This window comes from Calonectris borealis, chromosome 2 (assembly GCF_964195595.1).
Source record: "Calonectris borealis chromosome 2, bCalBor7.hap1.2, whole genome shotgun sequence".
NCBI classification, from domain to species: Eukaryota; Metazoa; Chordata; class Aves; order Procellariiformes; family Procellariidae; genus Calonectris; species Calonectris borealis.
Genome location: NC_134313.1, coordinates 45,106,596 through 45,119,661, shown reverse-complemented (window position 1 = coordinate 45,119,661; position 13,066 = coordinate 45,106,596). Strand labels below are relative to the sequence as shown.

Here is a 13,066-nt window from a genome sequence, read left to right as displayed (position 1 = left end):
AATGAATGTCTCTTTAAAGACCTTTCCTTTTCGTAATTACAGCACAAGCATCACGGGTTTCACAAAAAATCCTATGGCTACATTAACCATCCATTTCTGCCATTAAGTGCAGAATCCCTGCTCCATTATCCAATTCTGACTGTTCCATTGTTTCATGGTACAATTCTTCCCAACTTCACAAACTAAAACACTGAAATATGGCATTCAGGGCAGGACAAAGACAAAAATCAACATTTATGTTGTTTGGCTTTAAAGGAGCATTATCAACTTTACTTTAAAGTCATTAAGTTTCCTCTTACAATATTCCAATATTTAAGTTCATGCACATGTTTTTGACATCTCATTTCCCACGCCTCCTTTATAAACTGGATTACAAACTAAACTTAAGCAAACGAAGTTATTAATACATTTTTCTTGAACTCCCTGGAATTTAAACTGAACTATGCCAAAGTCATAGCTTTCCTTTAAACCCAGTGGTTTAAAATTCCACCTTTTACAACAGCAACACACCAGCAGCATAAGGTACCTTGCTTTTTGTGCCTGGTGAAGTACCGCTTCACATCTGTACAGTAAGTGCCATACTTATCCATGCCTCAGCTCCCAGGTCGTAGAGGACCAATAGGCCCAAACTCTTTCCCCCAAATTGTTTAAGGTTCAACAAGGCCAAGTGCCGGGTCCTGCACTTGGGTCACAACAACCCCAGGCAACGCTACGGGCTTGGGGAAGAGTGGCTGGAAAGCTGCCCAAAGGAAAAGGACCTGGGGGTGCTGGTTGACAGCCGGCTGAACATGAGCCAGCAGTGTGCCCAGGTGGCCAAGAAGGCCAACAGCATACTGGCCTGTATTAGGAATAGTGTGGCCAGCAGGAGTAGGGAGGTGATCGTGCCCCTGTACTCGGCACTGGTGAGGCCGCACCTCGAATCCTGTGTTCACTTTTGGGCCCCTCAGTACAAGAAGGACATGGAGGTGCTGCAGCGTGTCCAGAGGAGGGCAATGAAGCTGGTGAAGGGTGGGGAGCACAAGTCTTATGAGGAGCGGCTGAGGGAACTGGGGCTGTTTAGCCTGGAGAAGAGGAGGCTGAGGGGAGATCTCATCGTGCTCTACAACTACCTGAAAGGAGGTTGTAGCGAGGTGGGTGTTGGTCTCTTCTGCCAAGTAACCAGGGATAGGACGAGAGGAAATGGCCTCAAGTTGCGCCAAGGGAGGTTTAGATTGGATATTAAGAAATACTTCTTCACCAAAAGGGTTGTCAAGCATTGGAACAGGCTGCTCAGGGAAGTGGTTAAGTCACCATCCCTGGAGGTATTTAAAAGACGTGTAGATGTGGTGCTCAGGGACGTGGTTTAGTGGTGGACTTGGCAGTGTTAGATTAACGGTTGGACTTGATGATCTTGCAGGTCTTTTCCAACCTTTATGATTCTATGATTCTGCATCTCCAAGTTGTAAGGGACTCTGAAAGCAGACAGACAGAACTAGCTTAACTACCTAAGCAAGGCAAGACTCTCACTGTTTACTCAGAAGCCTGCAATTCCACATTGCTAATTATTAGACATTCACATAGCTCTGTATGAACATCATCTGTGTGCTGCTAATAAAGGAAATTTCTCTTCTCTTACTGCAGACCAGTTGAGGCTATACTGCAGGTAACAGATAGTGCCTCCAATATGAGTCATAAATGTTACCCCTGATTACGAGGGTCATGCATCTCACAGATCACTGCAGAATTCCTGTCCGCCAAAAGGTCAATTCATCTGAGGTAAAGGCTGACAAGTCTGTCACATGCTTAAAAGACTCAAGTGCACATAAATCCTAATATCAAAGGAAAATGAACATAGAGACTGAAGCTGAATTTAAGGAAACACACACCTTCCTTCACATTAGTTGTAAGATCATCTCTAAAAGCAGACTTCAAGGAGTTTTCTTCAATACTGCAACCAATGCATCTAACCAGAAATATCTTAATTTTGCAGAAGACTAATACCACCACCAGAAGAACAGAAGCTCATTATGAAACACACATTCTTTACCAATGCTTTTAGCAACAGAAATGGCTTAGTTTCTAAAACACAATGCAAATGCATACCTTTATCTGAACAACAGAGTGTTGAAAGGAAACATGCTTTAAAAGGCATCTAAAAAACTTAAAGTAAAACTTTAAAAAAAAAAAAAATCCTAAGCTATGTGATGAATAAATAGTAGGGCTTCTCCTGACCCAGTTGCAGAGAATAATTTCATCCCCTGCTCCTCCAACATAAATTTAACCGGAAGACCACATCTAATCACTGAGACACATATAACTCCAGGTGAAGATCCTATCTCCCATTACCACCTTACATTAAAGCCTATAAACCTCATGTTCAAGCCACACTGTAGTCTTAAAGAAAGGCTGTCAATCCCTGACACCTGTAAGGTGCCATCTGGACCTCTATTTATACTGTGTTGAGATGTGCATCAGGCACAGAGGCGGTTACTTAATTACACATCTCCCAACAGTCACTGTGTTGTTAGCAGCTCTCAAACTCAGCTGCTGGTCAGTAAAGCAAGTCTTTTCCACTCAACACAGGAACGAAGCTGCCATTCTGCAGAGCAACCAGGAAACATGCCTAAGCCCCTACCTCCCCATTCACTGAAGAGGAATTTCAAAACTCAGTAAATCAGTAATTCATAGTATGAGGTGCTTTTTTTCCCCCCTCTTTAAGATGAATCATTTTGCACAATACCAACTTAACGAGTTATATATGACCACCATATTCAGAGTTGCTCCTGCAACTCTGAATTGCGTGGAAGCTCCTCATTTAGCAAAGTAAGCACAGCAATACCTTCACAGATACCCAACATCAACAATGGTGGAACAGCAGGAGATCAAAAGCAACTGCATCTGGACAGGTAAAAAAACATTGTGCATTAAAGAGTAGCTTTGAAATTGTTGTGGCCCAAAACAATGCAGCTTCTTACAAGTTCAGACACAACTTATATCGTGAATTCTAGGAAAGCAATAGTTTCAAACCTGTTTATGAGGCCACAAGCACATTACTAGGTATTGTGTCATGATTCCATATGTATATTTCAGATCTAAGGGTTGGCATCTATGTACACTGCTCTTTTCACTGATTTCAGGAGCTGCCAAAACACAATCCATATAATGGATCAGACAAAAGTTTTTCTCCTCCAACAGTGGAAAAAAACTTTACCACATTTTTCAAAACCCCACATCTCTTACCTGACAGAAAGTGAAATTTCCGTGCCTCAGTTAACAGGTACAAGTCAGAAAACGAACCAAGGGTTTCTGACATTCTTATTGTAAGAAAACAGCCCACAGCTGGGCTGGTAGAAGTACCCTTTTTCTTTCTTTTTTGTTTTTAATGGATAGAAACAGTTTTTCCACAGCTGTCTGCAACTCGGTCTTTGACAAAGCTAACTGAAGGTTTTGTCAGGTTTTTTTTTTTTAATGTATAATTTTGCCATTTCAAAAGCATTTGTAGACTACAACTCTCCCTCCAATTACAGAGATTAATACATTCACTTTGCAAAGAATAGTGCTCTTGGGCATGTGGAGCTTCAGGTGGTTTTATTCAAGTTACTGACTGACTCCATACTGGTGGGAAGGTTCTCTCTGCAGACACATACTCTTTAAAAATAATTAGCATGTAAAATCTTACAGTGTTTGCAAACAATTCTGCAAGAAACAGCCAACAAAAATCCCTTTATTTCTTACATCAAACTCAGACAAGTCGGCACCAATGCTTCTTTCACTAACACTCTCTCTCTGGTTAACCAAGACCACAATCGCATAAACACTGGTTATAGTAAGAGCACCAGACTAATGAACCCCTTTCCTCAGCCAGTTCTTCTTCTGCTCCTCTCCCTGCACCAACTTTCATGGGTGCAACTTTCCATACTTCCTTGGAGTAAACTGGATTACTTTGCTGTAACAAGTTAGAAACACCATAGTTCCCCAGGTTACTGCTAGCTCCAATTAGTTCCATGTTCCAGTTCACTACACAGCCCCAGAAACCATTACGCTACAACTAAGGCTGGAAAGAGGCTGATGAATACAGGGGGTACCAAACATCAGCACCATCATCCAAGAGGACAAGTGAGAATTTCCAAAAGGCATCATTCACATTCCTAACCACTGACATCATCAGTTATTAATAGAGAACTTCTTATATATGGTAACCTATCAAAAAAAAAAGCCAGTATCCTCTTAAAGAGCAGGCTAAGATAACACACTTGGGCAATTATTATAGATACAACTGACGACAGAGTTTCTCAAAATATAGACTATGAGGTCACTTCTCCTGCCCTCCCCTCTCCAGATACACCATTGTAACACTACAAGTTTTTTTTTCTCTTTTATGTGGATAGTACAAGGTAACTCGGCTAGACCCGCACAGAAAGTAAGACTGATTAAATGGCATTTATTTCACAGGAATGAAAACACTACAGATAGAAAAGAAAGTAAAAGATTGACAATAATGAAACGTAAGACAAGTAAAGATCCTTGTGAGTTAGTCTAACTGCCTACATAAAAGTCACAGCTTCTTCCTTAATTAATTTCTATTCATAAGCAATCATATTTTAGAGTAACATTAAAGTTTTCCAGTAATAAGGAAATCCACCACCATCTTGGTAAACTGTTCAAATGATTAGCAACTTCCAAATTTGTTTCAAATTTTTCTTATTCATATGGATGTTTATAAATTTGGCATTTGAACTTTCATGATCTAAAGATAGAATTTCTCTAATTTCTCATTTTTCAGTTCCTTATAATTTACATGTCACCTATGAACCTCCTCCTATTTATCAACATTTTTTTTCTTCAGTGGTATTTGAAACAGACAAGTAAAGGACCATCAGTGACATGCAGAGTCAACATAACCCCCACCCTCCCTATGAATACATATTCAAAAATCATTTCTAGATTTTTGGCAAATTTGCTTACTACTCTATTTGCATGTTACGTAGTTACAAATCACCTTCAGACCTCTACTGGCATCAATCTGAAAGAAGATAAAAGTAACGTACTGAGAAATGAGAAAAGCTGCAGGATGAGTTTGAAGAATATTAAATTTTACCTTATCTCAAGAAGGCGTTCAAGTAATTTTCAACTGCCCTTCTTTACCTTTCTGGGACAAATCTTTAGTAGTTTAAAACAGCTAACAAAGTGCACTAATAAATCCCTTTATGGAATATTATGAACTTAAGAACTACACAACCTCACAAAAAAAAAAATACACACAACAACCAACAACCCACAACAATTGAGATACTACAACTGTACTCCTGCCTTATTGAACCTGGTTGTGCTGTTTGCAGCCATAAAATGCGTGTGGAATTGTTGTTATATTACATCTGCTTTTTGAAATTTATAGGTATTTTATCTCTGAGCCTTTCACATAACATAAGTAAAGGAAAGTTTACACATTACACCCCCTCTTTTCGTTCAGACAGAATTGAGAATTTTGAGTCATATTTTCATTTTTTGTTTAAAGAAGTGTTCACTGGGTTTGAATCAAGTCTCTTTCAATCAGCAGACAACACAAGTATTTGTAAAGAATATTTTTAATTACAATAGACAAACAAGTCATCTTGAGTTTACTAGCAGAATACATGCAATATAGGATAAGCATAACATATTAGAAGAGAGCTGCTAGTCTGGTTACACAATATATTCTTATATAAGAATCTCCATTTCATCCCAATTTAATAAAAATACACACTCTGGAGGATGGAAGGAAAACTGTATAAATAAAAGCACCATTTTGTCAGTATGAACTGTCTACCCTAGGCACAACTACACTAAGTAAGAGTCAAATATCCACGCTTTTGACATACCAGCACAGCTACTTGGCATCATCAAACCCAAAATAAAATTTGAGATAAACCACTGAGTCCCTGCAATATCAGAAAAACAACACCATTCAAATGATAAAGAGCAAAAATTGCCACAGCCATACCTACAATATACATAATAGACAAAAGAGCGTATGTTACAGAATGTAGCATGAACATATTCAATCATACAAAAAAGAGGCAGATAAGTCAGTTACAGAAGAGAATCTGAGCACTAAATCAAAATAAAGTTTGGGAATTTAGGAGCAGCTACCTCAAATGTTCACAGAAATCGGATCTCAGCAAAGTGCCATTCTTAACAGAATTTATATTTTAGCTTTGCTAAGAGTGGTCTGATTTTTGAATCTACGATAGAAGTAAAACTTTCCCTTTAATTAGTTCTTCAATGTTGCTTTCTACCTCTAAAATACACGTTGCTTTCAAACTGTTCAAGCTGAAAACAGCATCCTGGCCTTTCAAACACACCTTCAAGAATAATAATGAAGATTGATGTATTGTATTTCTATCATACAGACATTAGTTTCACCTAATCCCTCCAAATAAAAAGAACAGGCAATTGAGATATTGAACACACTATTTCTCCACCACCAAAACTTTTCTACTCTCCTGAAAAAGCAAAAATACTGTTTCAAAAATAAGTCTTAGGACGTAAGAAAATATGAGCTATTTCATAACAAGAAAATAAAAGTTCTGAAAAGCTCTGAAGTCAAAGACCCATTAGAACATTCCTTAAGCAGAGCTGCTCTCAAATATTCAGACATCACTCTGCTTATTGGACCTATGGCATTACACAGCAAGACAGATACAGGACATTTGGAACCCAACTAGTCAACAAAGCAGTTTTACATTTTACTTTCAATCAACAGGTAATCAATACAGGTCAGAGAGAAATCCATATAACACTTAAACAAGTCATTTCACATAGAAAGCAGGCTACCATATCCTATAACAGCTAATTTTCTAGATGCACAAACTACTAGGGATTTATACATAGCACACTAATCATTTCACCTTGATGCGATAAAGACAGCAGGCCCAGCTGCAAAATCTGTTCCCAAAAGAAACTGTCAACATCTTGGATGCATGTAGAAAGCTACGCTAGCTGTTACTTGAGCTCGTAGTTTGAGCTCAGAACCCTGCTGGAACCATGGACTGCAACCTGAACAACAGGAAAATACACACCTGGAGATTGACAGAAGACAAGCAAGAATTGCCCTGACAACCCGGGTGGTTCTCCTGACCAGCCAACAGTAGCCAGCTCCCTCTGAATGAACATTTTGTATCAATAAATGTTTTGATATTTGTATCGATAAGTGCCAACAATTTAGATTTAGACATTATTTATGTCTTCTTAACAATTTAGTTATGCTCAAATCCCATTACAAAACACATCACCAAAGTATATCCACTTCCAATCCTGCTTACGAATGGGGATAGAAATAGCTGATACATGGCTATGATGTCTTCCAACTTCTCTTTCAACTGAACTCAAAACTAAATTAAAAGTGGATCTGCAATATGAATTAGCTCATAAATAGACAAGCGACTTTCACAATAACCACAGAATCCCAATTAGCTCACAAAAATCATTGTTAGCTATTTCTCTATCACCATTAATCATGCTGTAGGCTTTTACGACAAAGAATTCATGTAAGGATCTTTTAACTTGTACACTGAAATCATTACTCTGACAAATCAGCTACAAAACAGACCCTTTGTAATTCCAGCAACTAGATTAGTAACTTACATATGAGTGATACTTTTTTTGCCTGCTTGGTATCAGTGCACTCAATCAGGTCCTGCAGTATAATACAATATTATTATGTAAGTTGGCCTCTTGTAATCAAGTGTTTGCTACTCGATAATACTGATTATCAGCCTTGCATCAGAATGCTAACTATTAGTAGAGTCCTTGAAAGTAGTCGGGTATCAGAAATTTCTTTTTTTTTTTCTCCTTCTTCAGAAACTCCTCACGTAATGTCATTGCACTGTGGACCAAAATCAGGAGCACAACTTTCTTGAGCAATATGCATATGCAGAAGGAGACACATGACTGCTTGGACACTGTCCAAATGACTCTGAAGTAGCTCGTATGACGGCCGGGTATACACACTATAGTTTTTCATTTTGACTTACTTCACTTTACCACAATATGCAAATGAAGCCGACCTGTGCAATGAAAGTCTCAAGACCCTCACACCACTCTGAGCCAGTCTTCCACAGAAACTAACTGGTAGCTTAAAACCAAATAAAGACTTAAGAACATACTGATAACAACCTATCCTACAGGATAACGTACAGAAAAATTCTTTCAAACGATCCTACTGTGACTGCCACTATCTTACAAAAAGGAACAAATCAACATGTGCTGCTCCTATCCCCCCACATACACTCACCCCCTACTTAACGAGAATAACTGAAATTCTAAGAAATGTACTAATAGTTTAGAAATTATATTTTCCACCTTAATTTTGGCAAGACTGTGTAACCTTAGCTGTGTTCAGACAACATGCAAGGGACAAACAATGTTTTAAACAGACACCATGAAAAACCTCAAAATAACCCTTGCCCTCTTCTCCAGTCAGAGCGCAAGCCTGCTGCACACGCTTCTAATTATAAATATGGTAACATGACATGGGGAGAGAGCCAGCCCCTCAAATATGATCTCAGAGACTACTAACCCAAATCTGTGCTGAGCACAAGGCTAGATCAACACAATACAGCACAAGATAGGTTTGCTTTTTCTTTTTTAAGTCTACAAAACACACAGATACTTGTACAAACTGTACAACAATAATATACTTCCAAAGTGCAGTTAGGTCTATCTTACACTAACCCATTATCCCAAAAGATCCTGTTTGTATTTCCAGCTCTATAACTGGCACAGCTGAAATCCCTTACCTCACGTTCTTCAGTAAGTTGTTTTCTTTATACTCCCAACATAATAAAATAAAACCATTTTGAGTTCCAGACAGCATTTAGAATAAGTACAAATATATCCTCTGCACGCTTTCATTTAAACTAAACTTAATGATGTTTAAACATCTGATTTCTTTCTTGTTAATATTTGCTTCTTGGCATTAAAGTTTATGTTAAAACACTAGATAACAGTAAAGTCATTTCTTCGTGTGCTTCATCTTCTAAAAACTTCCCAAGGCACTAAATATTAAACATTCTTAAAATTCACAACTTAAATATGCCATAATAGCACACAAATTTTCTCTATTGTTATGAAATATTCATAGTGTCTAGTACTCCTCACAGTACTTCCCAGCTGTATGAACTTCAACTGCAAGAAGCATGTTTTTCCATCCTCATTATTTCTCCAGCACCACTGAGGTCAACCAAACAACTCCAGAATTGTAAGTTCTTCCATAAAGCCAATGGCATGAACTACTTCTAACGCACATTTATGTGAGTGGCAGAAAAAATATTCGACCTCCTCATTCTCTCCTATAAAGAAATAAAGGTGAAAGCTGTAACCACGGAGAATGGCTCATAGACAGAACATACCACTTAATTACGTCAGACAAAAAACAAATAACACAGACAAAAAAAGCAAGCTATGGCTATAAGAGGACTAAACTAACATTTCTGGGTTGGTTCCGAGTATGGCAGGTTCAGGCATGATTTCCACCCCCACCAACCCCCATCTCTAGACGAAGTTAAGTAAGAAACATGAGGGTCACAAAGATCAATTCCTTTAATTTTCCCAGCATTCACATCAGTATTTCTGCCTCTGGATCACTGTCTGCCAGAACCGTGGGGGGCACCGAGAAGGAAACGCCAATACGGATCAACAAAACAGCCTAAGAGTCTACTAGAAAGCACTAACGAGAAACCGACGGAAAATTGAGCAGACGACATGTGCGTCCTCGGGAGCCGAAACAAGCACACAACCCAGGGACGACGGTTGTAAACACGACGCTCCCGCTCGGCGCTCCTCTGGCCGCTACCGGCGGCGGGCACGGAGGCGCAGCCAGGCTGAGTCATTCCTTGTAGTAACTTCGCCGCGAATCCCTCGCCCTGGCAGCCGAGCCCTGGGCAGGGAGGGAGCGCCCCGGCCCGACCGGCGCTGCCCCGACACCGCCGCGACCCCCGGCCCCCCCCCCGGCTGCGCGGGGGTCACCCCACCACCCCGGGACCGGAGCCAGCAGCGGGATCCCGGTCCTCCCCGACGCCCTCCCCGCGCCTCCCAGCTCTTTGTCGCCCGCCCCACGGATGCAGCCCTGCCGCCAGAGCCGGGATCGCCGCCCCTTGCCAAGGCCGCCCTCCCGGTAACGGAGCCCCCGCCGGCTGGGGTCCCCGCCCTCCCCCCGGTTGGGAGGAGCCGAGACGAGGAACGGGGCGGTGGGGGGAGCCCGCGCCTCACTCGGCGCCACTCACCCCAGGGTCCCGCGGCAGCGCCGCGCATCCTCCTCCGGCGGCGGCGCGCACCCCCCCCCCCCCCCGCGCGGCCGGGCCCGGCGGCTTCGCGGGGGCACGCACCGCCTCGACGGTCACCGCGCCCGGGCGGGGGCCGGGAGAGGCGGCAGGCTGGCGGGCGGGGAAGGCGGCGCGGGGCCGGTGGGGCGGGCTGGGGAGCGCGGGGACGGGGAGTCCTGGCGCAGCCGCCGCCGCCGATGTTTGTTATTGTCGTCAGCCGCTTCCGGCGCCAGTGCATGCCGGGAGAGGGCGGCCCGGAGGAGGAACCGCGGGGCGGAAGCGGCGGCGGCGCGCGGGCCCGGGGGAGGCGGAAGTCGCGCCCTCGCACTCACCCCGGGAGACCCCGGGGACCGTTGAAGCGGGGGGGCGGGAGGCGGTCGTGACCGGCGGCAGTTAACCGGCCCGGCCCGTGGGGATGCCGGTCCGAGGCCTCCCCGGCTCGCGGCCACAGGCCGCCTTAGGCCTTACCCCAACACGGGTAGCGAGGCGGGCAGGAGCCCGCCTCCGCACTTAACAAACGTTAAATTCATCCCTCCCCCGGCAGGAGAGGGAAGCTGCGGGTGCACTCCCCGCCCAGGCCGGGCTCCTCTCGCTGCCTGCCTGCGAGGGCCGCGGGGAAGGGCTGGGGCCCCTGTGGGGGCGCAGAGAGCTTTTGACACCGTTAGCTGTAGGGTGGGAGCCGGCCTCTTATTCCTGTCCTGAGAAAACGAAAGTGAACCTTGTACGCGTCGCTTTCAGGTTTCTTTTTTATTATAAGTTTCTATAGAGGCTTAGCCCACTGAAGTTTTCTTTGAGATGAGGACATAGCCACATAGAGAAGAGCAGATTGGAGAGGGGTGTGAGGAAACGGCTTGTTCCCTGGGAACTGCAGGTGGGCATCACGATGCTGGAGTTACAGATGTCCGCCAGCAAAGATCCCTTGAGCACAGCATACGGCTGGGTCATACTTTCTCTGCTGCCTCACCATGATCTCTCCTTCTTCTGTAACATACACCATCGACGGCATGGAATATAAGAAATTCAAAGCACAATGCTGTGGCCAGAATATGAAGCAAGCACACCAGAAGAGGAATGCAAAAGAGAACGCAAGCATCTCATTTTCAGCCTGCAGGACAGATTCGTTCAGTAAAATAGCTAGGTTCATCATATAAAGCATTTTGTTCCTCACCTAAAGTTTCTTCTTAGGCCTGTTTAAATCTCTCATGCACAGCCCTTCACCTAATTTTGTTTTTTACTTCTAGTTCATCAGCTTATAAATCTACTACTACTCACAAGCTGGACGAGGCTTATGGTTTTCACAATAAACTCTTAGTAGCTACTTCTGCCAGGTTGAGGAACTTCCTGTCTGGCTGTCGTGTTAAAGACGATGTTAAACAGTCGCAGCCTGTACAGACAGGTATTTCTTCTTGGAAAACGCCACTGCCGTGGGCTTTTGAAAGTAAACGCGGCTTCACTACCCCAGTTGCCACCTTGTGGCACCTGATAAACAAGCGCTCTCCAATTTTGCAGCTTGTTGGGAGACATGTCCTACAACAGACTACAATAGTGAATGGAGCTGAGAAGACAGCAGTATTCCAATGAACAGACGTAATGTAATGGGAAATATAATACAAGTTTCTAACAAAGCCATTCAAGGCAGTTTTGTGTGATATAACACTGATTATGTCAAAGTTAAGTGTTATTTTAGTTCTACAGATGTCACCATCTGGTTTTTGCATCTCCTAAAATGGTCTTCTCCCTCATAAGTTCTTTGAATGTGATGAAGGTCTAATCTTCAGCGTGAAGGGAATGACATCCAGCTAGAACTTCACAAGTGCCATACATGCTATAAACAGGGAGGTAAGCCAGAGGTAAAAAGGAACTTTGAGGTTTAGTAAGCCTGAAGCACCAGTGAGCCTCATTAAACTTGTCTTGAGGAGATACTACTGAGAGTGACCTCTTGCAGTTTGAGGAGCTGAGAGAAGCAGCAGCAACTATTCAAACACTGAAGCTGCCGACAGCATTTGTAGTTTTCTGGCAAAGCACCTCTGCCACTCAAGCTCTCAGCAATTGCATAAAATGAGGCTCCAGGCACTTAAACACTGTTTAGTTTTTTACAGCATGCGTGGGACAACTGTTGATTTGAGAGGCAGCTCAGGCAGGACTGAAGCAGGAACTGAGGAGTAAGCAAAGCGCTGCTAGCAGAGCAGGTTGGTCTGGCTTGTTTTTGTAACATTTCATTATGTTGCTTCCTCTCAAAGTGATCCAGAGCCACTTCATGCCAAGCGACTAATTACAGGGTTTTTTCATGAACCTGGCTGAACAAAAACAAAAGTTTAACATTATATCTAACACTTCTATCCTGAAAAAAAGCAGTATTTTATGAAGATTATTTTGCTCCAGGATATATGAAAAGAAAGCATTAAATCAGGGTTGCTGATGATTCTTCACATTTTCAAAGTGCTGTACCAAATGTAGGTTATTTTTCTTTCAACATGCTGTTTAGGATTCGCCTGTATATTTTTTCCATATTTTGTAAAATAGACAAGAAGGAGCTTTTCACTGTGTGCTTTTAATTTTGGGTGCTAAATTTGACATACCAAATAATGTGTCTCTTTTAAACTACATGTTTATGCAGCTGTAGACAGGGAGCAAAAAGAACAGGCTGCTCTGCAAGGGAAGGCAAGCTGGGAGCCAAGGTTGGCAGCAAGGCAGGCAAGGGCACTGTCATGGACAAGGGGCACAGTTCCATAGTACCGGAGTGAGGTCTGGTAACAAAAACCCAGTTCAGCCACCAGTTCAGTGAC

General features: G+C 42.8%; 1 protein-coding gene across 6 annotated transcripts in view; it reads right to left on the bottom strand.

The window, feature by feature from the left end:
• RB1CC1 (RB1 inducible coiled-coil 1) overlaps window positions 1-10,506 on the bottom strand; it is a 78,138-nt gene extending 67,632 nt beyond the window's left edge. For 2 of the 6 annotated variants that reach the window (XM_075141863.1, XM_075141866.1), the window contains exon 1: window positions 10,242-10,506. The gene's annotated coding sequence lies outside the window, so the exon portion shown is untranslated. Of the gene's footprint in view, window positions 1-2,818; window positions 2,878-10,241 lie in introns of those variants that run through there. The other 4 variants (XM_075141859.1, XM_075141862.1, XM_075141860.1 and 1 more) reach the window with 3 other exon arrangements.
• Between the last annotated feature and the right edge of the window lie 2,560 nt (window positions 10,507-13,066).